This window comes from Tenrec ecaudatus, chromosome X (assembly GCF_050624435.1).
Source record: "Tenrec ecaudatus isolate mTenEca1 chromosome X, mTenEca1.hap1, whole genome shotgun sequence".
NCBI lineage: Eukaryota > Metazoa > Chordata > Mammalia > Afrosoricida > Tenrecidae > Tenrec > Tenrec ecaudatus.
The window spans coordinates 94,327,832-94,340,222 of NC_134548.1; positions in this window are offsets into that span (position 1 = coordinate 94,327,832).

A 12,391-nucleotide genomic window follows, 5' to 3' on the forward strand; every position below is an offset into this window, starting at 1 on the left:
CACAATTTATTAATAAATATACAAAGAAATCTCCTTTGATTCCCATTTTTCAAAGTTTTCATTATGAATGATTATTGGAAACATGTCCAATAATATATATGCATTTATTCAAATAATTTTATGTTCTCAATTTACAAGAACATGGGGAATCTAGGTATTGGTTGTTCAATATGAAACCACTGCTCAGTTCTTGAAACAAATCATAGTGATTATGATGTGTTGTACTTCTGACAGATAGCTTGATTCAAGTGTCTGCTGTGTTCTTAGGATCTTTCTTTCTAGGTTTGTGATAGATACTTATCTATACTTTGTTTCTAGTAATATTCTTGTAGAGTGTTGGTATCAATGTTACCATGGCCTCATAAACCATGTTGGGACATATCCCTTTTTTTCTGCTCGATTAAATAGCTAAAGATTAGTATTATTTCTTCCTGAATTGTTTTTATGAACTCAATTTTAAATCCAACTGAACAGGGAAATATTTTACTGTGAGAAAAATCTTAATGATTGTATAATTACTTTAATAGATTTTTATTTTATTTTTAATTTTCTTAAATGTCAGTTTTTAACATAATATATTTCAAGTTAATTGCCCATTGCCTATTATTTTACCTTTTAGGGCTGTAGACTTTCTTCCTATTACTGGTAATCATACATATAATCATATAGATAATAGAAAATCAGAATAAGAGCTCTAAGTCTTTTATTTTCTTTCTTTTTAAAAATCATTTCATTGGGGCCTCTTACAGCTCTTATCACAATCCATACATACATACAGTATGTCAATCAAGTACATTTGTACACTTGGTGCCATCATCATTTTCAAAACATTTTTTCCACTTGATCCATTAATATCAGCTCATTCTCATCCTACCCACATTGCCTGCCTCATGAATGCTTGATAATTTAAAAATATTTCTTTTTTCATGCCTCACACTGAACAGTGTATCCCTTCACCCACTTTTCTGTTGTCCCTCCCCGTGGGATGGGGTTATATGTAGATTACTGTGACCGGTTCCCCCATTCTGTTCCCATCTTCCCCTTGCCCTCCTGAAACCACTACTCTTATTATTGGGACTGAGGGGTTTATCTGTCCTGGACTTCCTTTGTTTATGACTCTTATCTGTGTCTGTGTATATGCTCTTGTCTAGCTGGATTTATAAGATACAAGTTGGGTCATGATGGTTGGGGGAGCATTAAAGAAGTAGAGGAAAAATGTATATTCCATGGGTGCTATACTGCACTTTAACTGGATCATCTCTTCTTTGTGACCCTTCTGTAAGAGGATTTCTAATTGTCCATAAATGGGCTTTGGGTCTCCATGCTGTGCTACCCCTCACTTACATTGATATGATATTTTGTTCTGGATCTTTGATTCATGAGTCCTGATCCCATGGACACCTCATGATCACACAGGCTGGTGTGATTCTTCCATGTGGGCTTTGTTGCTTCTCAGTTAGATGGCCACTTGTTTATCCTCAAGCTTTTAAGAACCCAGATGCTCTATCTTTTTATAAGTGGGCACCATCAGCTTTCTTCACCTTATTTTTGTATGCACCCATTTTAAGACTTTTATTTTTCTATTGTCTGTGCTATGTTGTAGAGCTTCCTCTCCTACTGAAACATAATTCAAATACTATAATGCACAGGACTTTACTTTTGTTAGTGATGCTAGCGTTCTAATTACCCCCCCACCTGTTCTTTCCAGGTACCAAGGTCATTTTAAAAAAATAACTGCACTACACACTCTTTCTTTGTTGGTTTTGATTTGTGTCTCATTCACTCTTTGTAAGTACTAAGAAAAGAATTCTTCAATATTTCAGTTCTCTGGTCAACTTGCTTTTTGGTCTATACTTCACAGCTCGTTTGTTTGTTTGAATTCCATCACACCCAAGGTTCTGCCCGAGTCAAATTCTCCCTGTACATAAGTCTACGTCTCCCTGGCATTACTTGCACCCATTTTTCACCTTCTTTAAGCCTTTCAAGAATAATTTGAAATACCTCATCCACCATGGTTCTTCCATCTTCCTGAGCATTTTTCATAATGTTTATGTTTGTTCCATTGAAAATATAAAGCACATTGCAATCCTTTTAAACTGGAACAAATCCATGACTAGCACATATTGAATATCTATTATTTAAATTTAATATACAATGACCTCTTCAAAAATGGTAGTATTTTCTATAAGGAATTATTTTCTATAATTAGTATTTTCTATAAGTTATTTTTCATCATCCAATGAAATTGAGATTTAGGAGGAAGGTGTGCAAGAACAGTTTCTATAAGTAGAGTACTTTAAAAGGAATTTAGAGACTTATTTTTCAATCATGTCTGTTTATTACATTTTAAATTATGATGCTGAAATTTTTTTTGATGCTGAAATTTTTATAACATATTGTTCACCTGACTGATAACATGCTTTTATCATTAAGTCAGTACCAGCTTGAAATTAAAAGAAGAATTAGTGGTTGGTCTCTAAAATTCAAGCTAGTAGATATTTTGGGCGGGGGGAGTTCCTATTTTTGTGTACCAGTAATTGCTCTCAATTATGGGATAAAGTAAAACATATTAGTTGAATTTTACTTTATGGAGCATTGGAATGTATCTTCCATTTACCCTTGCATTAAGCCATGAGAATATATAGTCAGATGCATGTAGAAGGAATCTGGTGTCTTAGTAATTACATTTTCTACCCAGAATGTGGTTTCTTTGTAATTACATTTTCTACCCATATAACAGCACAATGAAGAACTTTCCTTGTAAGAAAAGAATAGGAGGCAGGATGTCACACATGTGTCACAGTAATCCGGTGTATTTTGATATCACAAGTGGTAATTTACAATTAATAATCATAGGAAATATGAGAGATCATATTACACAATAGTGGCTGTGAGAATTATGAAATATGACTCAAGATGTTATCTCTTGTGCAATGGAATTAAAAGTTACAATTGGCAATGATAGAAATTTAGAACAAAGCATATGAACACCATCCTTTATAGACTTACATTACTAAAGCATCCACAATATCCAGGTCCTATACAAAAATACAATTATTAAATAATTTTATTAGGTGCTCATACAACTCTTATCACAATCCATACATACATCAATTGTGTAAAGCATGTTGCACATTCATTGCCCTCATCATTCTCTAAACATTTGCTCTCCACTTAAGACCCTGGCATCTGTCCCTCATTTTCACCCTCCCTCCCCACTCCCCGATCCCTCATGAACACTTGATAATTTATAAATTATTATTTTGCCATATCTTACACTCTCCAATGTCTTCCTTCACCCACTTTTCTGTTGTCCGTCCCCCAGGGAAGAGGCTATATGTAGATCCTTGTAATCAGTTCCCCCTTTCCAACCCACCCTCCCTCTACCCTCCCAGTATCGCCACTCTCACCACTGGTGCTGAAAGGGTCATCCATCCTGGATTTCCTGTTTCCAGTTCCTATCTGTACCAGTGTAAATCTTCAAGTCTAGCCAGATTTGTAAGGTAGAATTGGGATCATGATAGTAGTGGTGGGGTTGGGGGTGGGGGTGGGTGGGTGAAGGAAGCATTTAGGAACTAGAGGAAAGTTGTATGTTTCATTATTGCTGCATTGTACCATGACTGGATCGATCGTCTCCTCGCTGAGACCCTTCCGTAAGCAGATTTCTGATTGCCTGAAGATGAGCTTTGGGTCTCTAGTCTGCAATCCCCCTCATTCACAATGATATGATTCTTTTTCCGATGATGTCTGATACCTGATCCCTTTGACACCTCATGATTGCAATGGCTGGTGTGCTTCTTCCATGTGGGCTTTGTTGCTTCTGAGCTAGATGGCTGCTTGTTTACCTTCAAGCCTTTAAGACCCCAGATGCTATATCTTTTGATAGCCGGAAACCATCAGCTTTCTTCACCACATTTGCTTACATACTTGCTTTGTCTTCAGCGATTGTGTCGGGAAGGTGAGCATCATGGAATGCCAGTTTAATAAAGTATTCTTGAGAGAGTACTTGAGTGGAGGCCCAATGTCCATCTGCTTTCTTAATAAGGCCAGGCTTTTGACATCAAAATCATAGGATTTGGAATCCTATCCATTAACCACTCAAAAAGGATTGAAATCTATCTTACAAATATTCATGTACCACATGTTTGGCATCATTGATTTAGGACTATTAGAAAGCAGATCATCAGTGCCAGATTTCGCAAGACGGTAATTTTGTTTAAGTAAGGAAAGATACCTTATGACTCATTGAGAGACAGTTTTGATGTTCATGGAAACTGAAGTTCTTAGTCGTTAGAAAGAAAAAGAAATAATGGAACCTATCTACAGTACCCTTCAGCATCCTCTTCCATGTAAAGCGTAGAGTGAATATTATACATGAACTTCATAGGTCATGGTTGCTGGTACACAAGTATGCCTGTTGCTTAGTACACAGCATCTCCAAAAAATGTATTACTATCACAATACTTAGTAATAGATGCCTTTCTTCAAAGCTCACTTTACGGTCAGTAGTCTTGCAGTTAATAACTCAGTTCCAGGTCCAGGTCACTTATTGGACATTTCTTTAAATCACCTTTCCACCTTATTGTTTCATCTGTACAATGATGATGCATAATGAGACTTGTTGGTTGTTTTCCCAGGGTCCAGCTAAGATTCCATAATACAGTCAGTACTATAAATTTAGTAAGAAGAGTTAAATTGTGGTCACACAAATACTCCCCATCACTATCTGTGTAAGAAATTTCTGGCACCTGCCTGGTATACTACTATAGATTATTTTTATTTACAATTTTTTATTTTTTCAATTAATAAATCTTTTATTGGGGCTCATACAATTCATCACAATCCATACATATATCAATTGAGGAAAGCACCCTTATATATTCGTTGCACTCGTCATTCTCAAAATTCACCTTCCACTTGTGTTCCTGGAATAAGCTCGGTTTCCCTTTTTTTCCCCTCCCCCCTCCCCGCTCCCCTCTTCCCCCTGGTCCCTTAATAGTTTATAAATAAGTATTATATCTTATCTTACACTTCCTGGCATTTTCCCTCACCCACCCACCCACCCATTGCCCATCTCCCAGAGAGGACTTCACACATAGATCTCCTAGATCGGTTCTCCCTTTCTACACCCCCCTTCCCTCCCGGTGTTGACACTCCCTCCGCTGGTGTTGAGGGGTTCGTCTGCCCTAGATTCCCTGTGTCTCCAGTTCCCTACTGCACCGCTGTACATCCTCTGGTATAATCAGGTCCACAAGGTAGAATTGGGGTCATGATAAGATGCCATACTTGTTTCCATAGTGTTTGTATCATTTTACAATATACCATTAATGTACAAAGGTTCTAGTTCCTGCACACACTCACTACCATTAGTTCTTTTTTTAAGAAAATCATTTTATTGGTGGTTCATACCGCTCTTATCACAACCCACACATACATCCATTGTGTCAAGCACATTTGTACATTCGTTGCCCTCATCATTCTCAAAACATTTGCTCTCCACTTAAGCCCTTGGTATCAGCTCCTCATTTCCCCCTCCCTCCCCACTCTCTCCTACCTCATGAACCCTTGATAATTTATAAATTATTATTTAATCATGTCTTACACTGTCCGACATCTTACTCTCTTCACCCTCTTTTCTGTTGTCTGTCCCCCAGGGAGGAGTTTTTGTACATATACATATACTATATATATTAGTATATGTATATATAGTATATATATAACATATATATTCCTGACTTACATGCAGAAACATGAAAGTGCTAGGAATTTAATACTCTCAGGAAAAACTACTGTCAACTTAGGACAAGAATCAATAAGTGAATACCTTAATTTCCATAGCCCCATATGTGAAATAACGACATAGTGTGTGTTCTATCCTGTATCTCATAAAGATCTACTGGAATTAAATTACACTAGCCCACAGTAGAGAGGTATTTGAGAATTCATCCTTCATTACTCATTTCCCCCTTTCTTTGACTAGGTTAAGTATACTCATATAATACCTCTTTCTTTTTTGATATATGAAATGAATTTGTATGCCCTTAATATCTCCAAGTACCCTTCGGTGTTACTCCGTTCACCCTCTTTTTTTTAGCCACTCAGATCAGTATTTAGATCTGGGGGTAAGGACTCTGGAGGTTATTTTGATTGTTGTTTTTTTATTTTCATGAATCAATGTTTATTTTATCTATCTATCTACCTATCATGGTAAACCCTCCACTTTTTGTGACCCATATCCCCCTATGTCCCAGCCCTCCTATTTCAATTTTCACACCTCTTTGGACTTATCTAAGCCTTATCTATTGGTATATAAACCACATTTCTTCTTTGTTTTTCCTTATAACAATGGTAATATTAAATGCTTGTCTTTGTAAGATTGACAGGGTTTGCTAAGCATAATGTTCTCCACTTGTATCTATGGCTTGTGTTGTTTAAGAGGATTATCATTGTTTTTACTCAAAATTCCGAAGTATAAATGCACCAGAGCTTGTTTATCCATTTGTCTACAGTTGGGTTGTGTTAGTCTGGTTAGACTAGAGAAACAAAACCACAGAAACTCATATGTATATAAGATAGAGTTTTATATAAGGGTAAGTGTACATTAAGAAAGTATCCCAACCCAGTGTTGTCCAAGCCCATAAGTCCAACACTAGTCCATATGTCTGACACAAGTCTACAAAGTCCTCCTCAATCTCACAAAACACACGCAATGACAGCGACTGTGGGAGGAAAGCTGAATCAGTGAGAGGGTAAGCATCTCAGCTGGCAGGACTCTCCAGGCAGCTGATCCAGCATCCAGGGCTGCATCAAGGTGGGTCCATGTGGCTTCTCCTCAGAGATGTCTTGCAGGAAGTGAGCCTTGCCAGCTGAAGCAGGGAACTGGCTAAGGCAGCGGCTTCCTGGTCCAACCATCAGAGAGAAAGAGACCCAAGTATCATAAAGGTGAGGCTTATGGAGCCATATACCTCTGCGCCGTTAAATTAATCCCATGTTTTTATCGCCCAGGTTGGCACAAAAAACCTGGCCTATCGCATGGGTGTTTGGTTGTTTCTGTTTTTGTGAAAAGTGATGCAATAAGCACAGGTGTACATATGTCTGTGTTATATTATTAATTCCTTTATGGTATATCCCCTGTAAAGAGATTGATGGATTATAAAATAGTAGGTTTTGCATTTATTTAAGGTAATGCCATACTGATTTCCATAATGACTGTACAATTCTACAGTTCCACCAGCAATGTAAAAGCTTTACTATCTCTCCACCTCTTTTCAACATGTTTTTCTCTTTTATTGAATTTTACCAAAATCAATGGTGTGGTGTGATATCTCACTACTATTTTAATTTGTATTTCCTACATTGCTAATGATCATGAATAATTTTTTCATCCTGAACATTCACATTCTCTGTTAACATTGCTTTCTTTCACTTAATAATTTGCGACCTTAACTATATCTGCATTAACTACTTTGCCATATGATATAACATAATCATGGGACTGGCATCAGAGGATAAACGTCATGGAAATCATCATATAATTATGTTTGCCATCATCCAACTTTGTGTTCCATGATTGACATCCCTCTCACATACAAAATATACGTTCCCCATCCAAGGGTCTCCAAGTTTCCATCATCCTTTCAGAATGTCATTTGGCAAGGTTTTACTGCTATTTATAAGGTTCTCAGTGGTTAATTCCTCAGAAATAGCCTCTATCTTTTAGACAACATGTTATCATTCTAGACATTCTGCTGAACCCCGTTCGCCTTTGGTGACAATGCTGGTATTTGAAATACCAGTGGCATACCTTCCAACATCATAGCAATATTCAAGCCAACACAATAAAGCAAACTGAAGATCTCAGTATCAGGATTAGAATAAAGCTTTTTAATAACCTGAATGTGCAGGTGACACAGCCTTGGCTACTGAATGTGAGGACAACCTGAAGAAAATATTGATGAATACTAAGGATTATAGCCTTCAGTTTGAATTACAATTCATTGTAAAAATAGCCAAATTCTTCACCACTAAACCAATCGGTAACATCATGATAAGTAGAGAAAACATTGAAGCTGTCAAGGATTTTATCTTGCTTGGATCCACAATCAAAGCTCACGGAAGCAGCAGTGAAGAGATCACGCAATACATTGTTTTTAGTAAATCTGTTGCACAAAATTTCTTTAAATTTTTGAAGAGCAAAAACTTCACTTTGAGACCTAAGGAGTGTCTGACTCAACCAAACTTGTGCTTATCTCTCTTACTTCATACATGATCCTGGCCAGGGATTATATAATTGAAGAATGGCTTTCATTCTACAAGAAAGCAGTGTGGGGTTGGTAGAGAGACAAATTGCCAGCCATATCTAGGAAGAAAGATTTTCATGTAGTGAAAATTATGTGAAATAGTTTACTGCCGATTAATAAATGAAACCTAGGCTTACCATGTATTTATTGAGTATTCGAATACTGGATGGGCTATTCTAATATGTGTGTATTACATTCTCTTTTTTATCATTTTATTGGGGCTCATACAACTCTTATCACAATCCACACATATATCCATTTTGGAAAGCACACTTATTCTCTGTCCTCATAATTCTCAAAACTCTCATTTTCTGCTTGGGCTCCTGGAATCAGCCCCTCATTTTTCTTTCTAAATATTAGGTAAGGGGATTATCCCTTTACAAAAAAACTGAGAATTAGTGAGAGGTGAGATGAGATGAGAGAAGAAAGCATGCACCTATGGATTGGAAAAGAGAATGGGCTAAGGATGTGTAATAATACTTATGTGAAGTACTAGAAGCATATTTATGGTAGTGAGGGGTCATATATTTAAAGTGAGTCCAGACATCTCAGTGTGTATTACCACAAACTGGCCAACCAGAGGGTAAAGATGTCCGTTAATAACATTGGAGTGCTGAATAGATCCAAATAGGATAATGCTTTTCAGTGGCTTCCTTTTTTAAAAAACATTTTATTAGGGGCTCATACAACTCTTATCACAATCCATACATATACATACATCAATTGTACAAAGCATATCCGTACATTCTCTGCCTTAATCATTTTCAAAGCATTTGCTCTCCACTTACGCCCTTTGCATCAGGTCCTCTTTTTTTTTTGTTTCCCCTCCCTCCCCGCTCCCCCTTCCCTCATGAACCATTGATAATTTATACATTGTTATTTTGTCATATCTTGCCCTATCCGGAGTTTCCCTTCCCCCCCCTTCTCTGTAGTCCATCTCCCAGGGAGGAGGTCACATGTGGATCCTTGTAATCAGTCCCCCCTTTCCAACCCACTCACTCTCCACTCTCCCAGCATCGCCCCTCACACCCCTGGTCCTGAACGTATCGTCCACCCTGGATTCCCTGTGCCACCAGCTCCCCTATGCACCAGTGTACAACTTCTGCCCTATCCAGCCCTGCAAGGTAGAATTCGGATCATGGTAGTTGGGGGGAAGAAGCATCCAGGATCTAGGGGAAAGCTGTGTTCTTCATCGGTAGTATATCGCACCCTAACTGACCCATCTCCTCTCCTAAATCCTTCTATGAGGGGATCTCCAGTGGCCGACAAATGGGCCTTGGGTCTCCACTCTGCACTTCCCCCTTCATTCACTATGGTATATATATATACACACACACCATATATATACACCATATCTATATACACACACCATATATATACCATATATATATATATATATATATTCTTTTTTTTGCATGATGCCTTATATCTGGTCCCTTTGGCACCTCGTGATTGCACAGGCCGGTGTGCTTCTTCCATGTGGGCTTTATTGCTTCTGAGCTAAATGGCCGCTTGTTTATCTTCAAGTTTTTAAGACCCCAGACACTATCTCTTTTGATAGCCGGGCACCATCAGCTTTCTTCACCAACTTTATTTGTTCACCCGCTTTGGCTTCAGCAGTTTTGTCGGGAGGGTGAGCATCGTAGAGTGCCAATTTAATTAAAGAAAGTATTCATGAATTGAAGGAGTGCTTGAGTAGAGTCCCAAGGTCCTTCCGCCACCTTAAAACTAAACCTATAAATATAGACACATAGATCTATTTCCCCATCTATCTATCTATCTATCTATTTATATGTACATGTCTTTGTCTAGACCTCCATAAATGCCCCTTGACTCCTAGCTCTTTCCTCCATCTCTCTTGACTTTCCTCCTGCCCTAATACCATGCTCGTCCCCACCTGGGCTACAGCCATACCTCTTCTCTACGCAACCTTACCCTTGATCATTCCCCACCAGGCCTGCCACTCCGCCCTCACTACTATTTTGTGTCCCATATTGTTCCCTTGTCCCTGTGTTTGTTAACACCACTTCCTTATCCCCCTACCTGCCCCCACTCCACGTCCCCCCGGAACTGTCGGTCCCATTGTTTTTCCTCCTGATAGTTCATCCAGCCTGTCCTATTCAGACAGACCTGTGGATACACTAACATGCAGGAAAACAAGGCAGAGGAAAACAAAGCAACAGTATACAACCAGACAACAAAACAACAAAAACAAACAAACCACTGACAAAGAACAAAACAAAACACTTCATGAAAGAAAAGCTTGTAGTTAGTTCAAGGATCATTTGTTGGCCCTTAGGAGTGTTTTCCAGTCCAGTCTGTTGGGGCACCACGCCCTGGCCCCAAAGTCCACTTTCAGCATTCCCTGGGGACCTTGCCACTCCATTCCCTTGCTGTTCCACTGCACTCCCCCAGTGCTTTGCTTTGGTGTTGTGGGATCAGGTCAGGTGTAATTCCCACAGCGTGTCTCTGGTGCTGTCCCCTGTATCGCCCTTAGTCAGTGAGGGGCATCATGTCTCATAGTGGGGCCAGCCATGTTGTTCTCTCTGTGGACTGGCTGCTCTACTCAGGAACATCATCCTTATGGCCTGGTGGGCCAGGCTGTGTTCCCCTCTCTCCTCCTTGCCCTTCATCTGCTCTCGTGTGCTCTGATCAGATATGTCCATCTCCCGGAGCTGCAGAATCAATGTCGTCCTTTGAAACAAATTCTTCTCGGGCGAGGGGCAGGAATCCACTTAATTTTTGGTGCTGGGGCCAGACTCCCAGACCTCTCCACTGGTTCCCTACTCCACACCGGGATATTGCATGCACACTTTGCGGCACTGGGTTGAAGTCTGGTCCCACTTTCCCTGTGGAGATATAAACAATACCCTCCCCTTGGGCAGGTTAGTGCCCCATGCCCCCACTCCCCTTTTCTTCCTTATATTCATCCTTTTATTTTCCTTTCCCCACCTCCTCCACCGTTGTCTACCATGGCATCCCTGGTTTTGGTTTGGTCTCTGTTCAGTGGCTTCTTATGGCTTTATGTAGATTAATTCCTAATGTTACATGCAATATCATTTTATGTTTTACCTCCTGCCCAGTTGTCTATCACAGTCTTCGTTCCCTTATACTAAAGTTATATGGAGACTATTTCTATTTTTCAGTTTAGACTGCTGAATCTCGCATCAGAACATTTGCAAATGCTGTTTCATCTCTATGACATGTTTCATGATGTGTGCATACTCATCCTCAGAGCAGAGCTAAAATAGAATGGGCTCTCTGAAGTTGTTTCTGACCACTCCCAGCCTAGATAAACGTTTCTTGTCACTTGTTTTTATGACATATTGGTTCAGAATGTAAGCTCCAGATAGTTATGTATCCTGGCTGCCTCATTCAGCATACTAAATATTTAATAAATGCATTTTATTGTACTTTTCTGCTCCATTTTATGAGTAGTCTGTTATACATACAATTCTGTAAATAGCCTATTTAAATGGTCTAACCCTACAAATACAAGTAACTTCCAGACATTCATGGAAAATAGGATTGAAAAATAATGGAATTTCTTCACCAATTTTTAAGCCTCCTGCAACTTCAATCTCTGAATTAAAATTAAGAAGCTTTCCTAAATATATATTTAAGTTAAATTTGAAGGTAAGTTGCAATAGATGCATATGATTTTATGTAGCTCCACTTTTGTCTACAAGGAGCTTTGATGACACAGTGGTTGAATTTTTGGCTATTAACCCAAAACAATAGTTTGATAGAGACAACTGATCTTCAATAAGGGCCCCAAAAACTATCAAGTGGAAAACGGATGCCATTTTTAACAAATGGTGCTGGAAAAACTGGATATATACTTGCAGAAAAATGATGCAAGACCCTTGACTCACTGCATGCACTAGAACAAATTCAAGGTGGATCACAGACCTTAAGGTAAAACACCAAACTATGAGGATCATCAACAAGAAACTGGGAAAAGGTAAGAATCTTAGTACATGGAATACATGGGCTATCCGTAATAAGGAAGGTTACACACTCAGAGAAAGATAAAATAGATGAGTGGCACATACTAACAATAAAACACTTGTTTACATTGAAAGATTTCA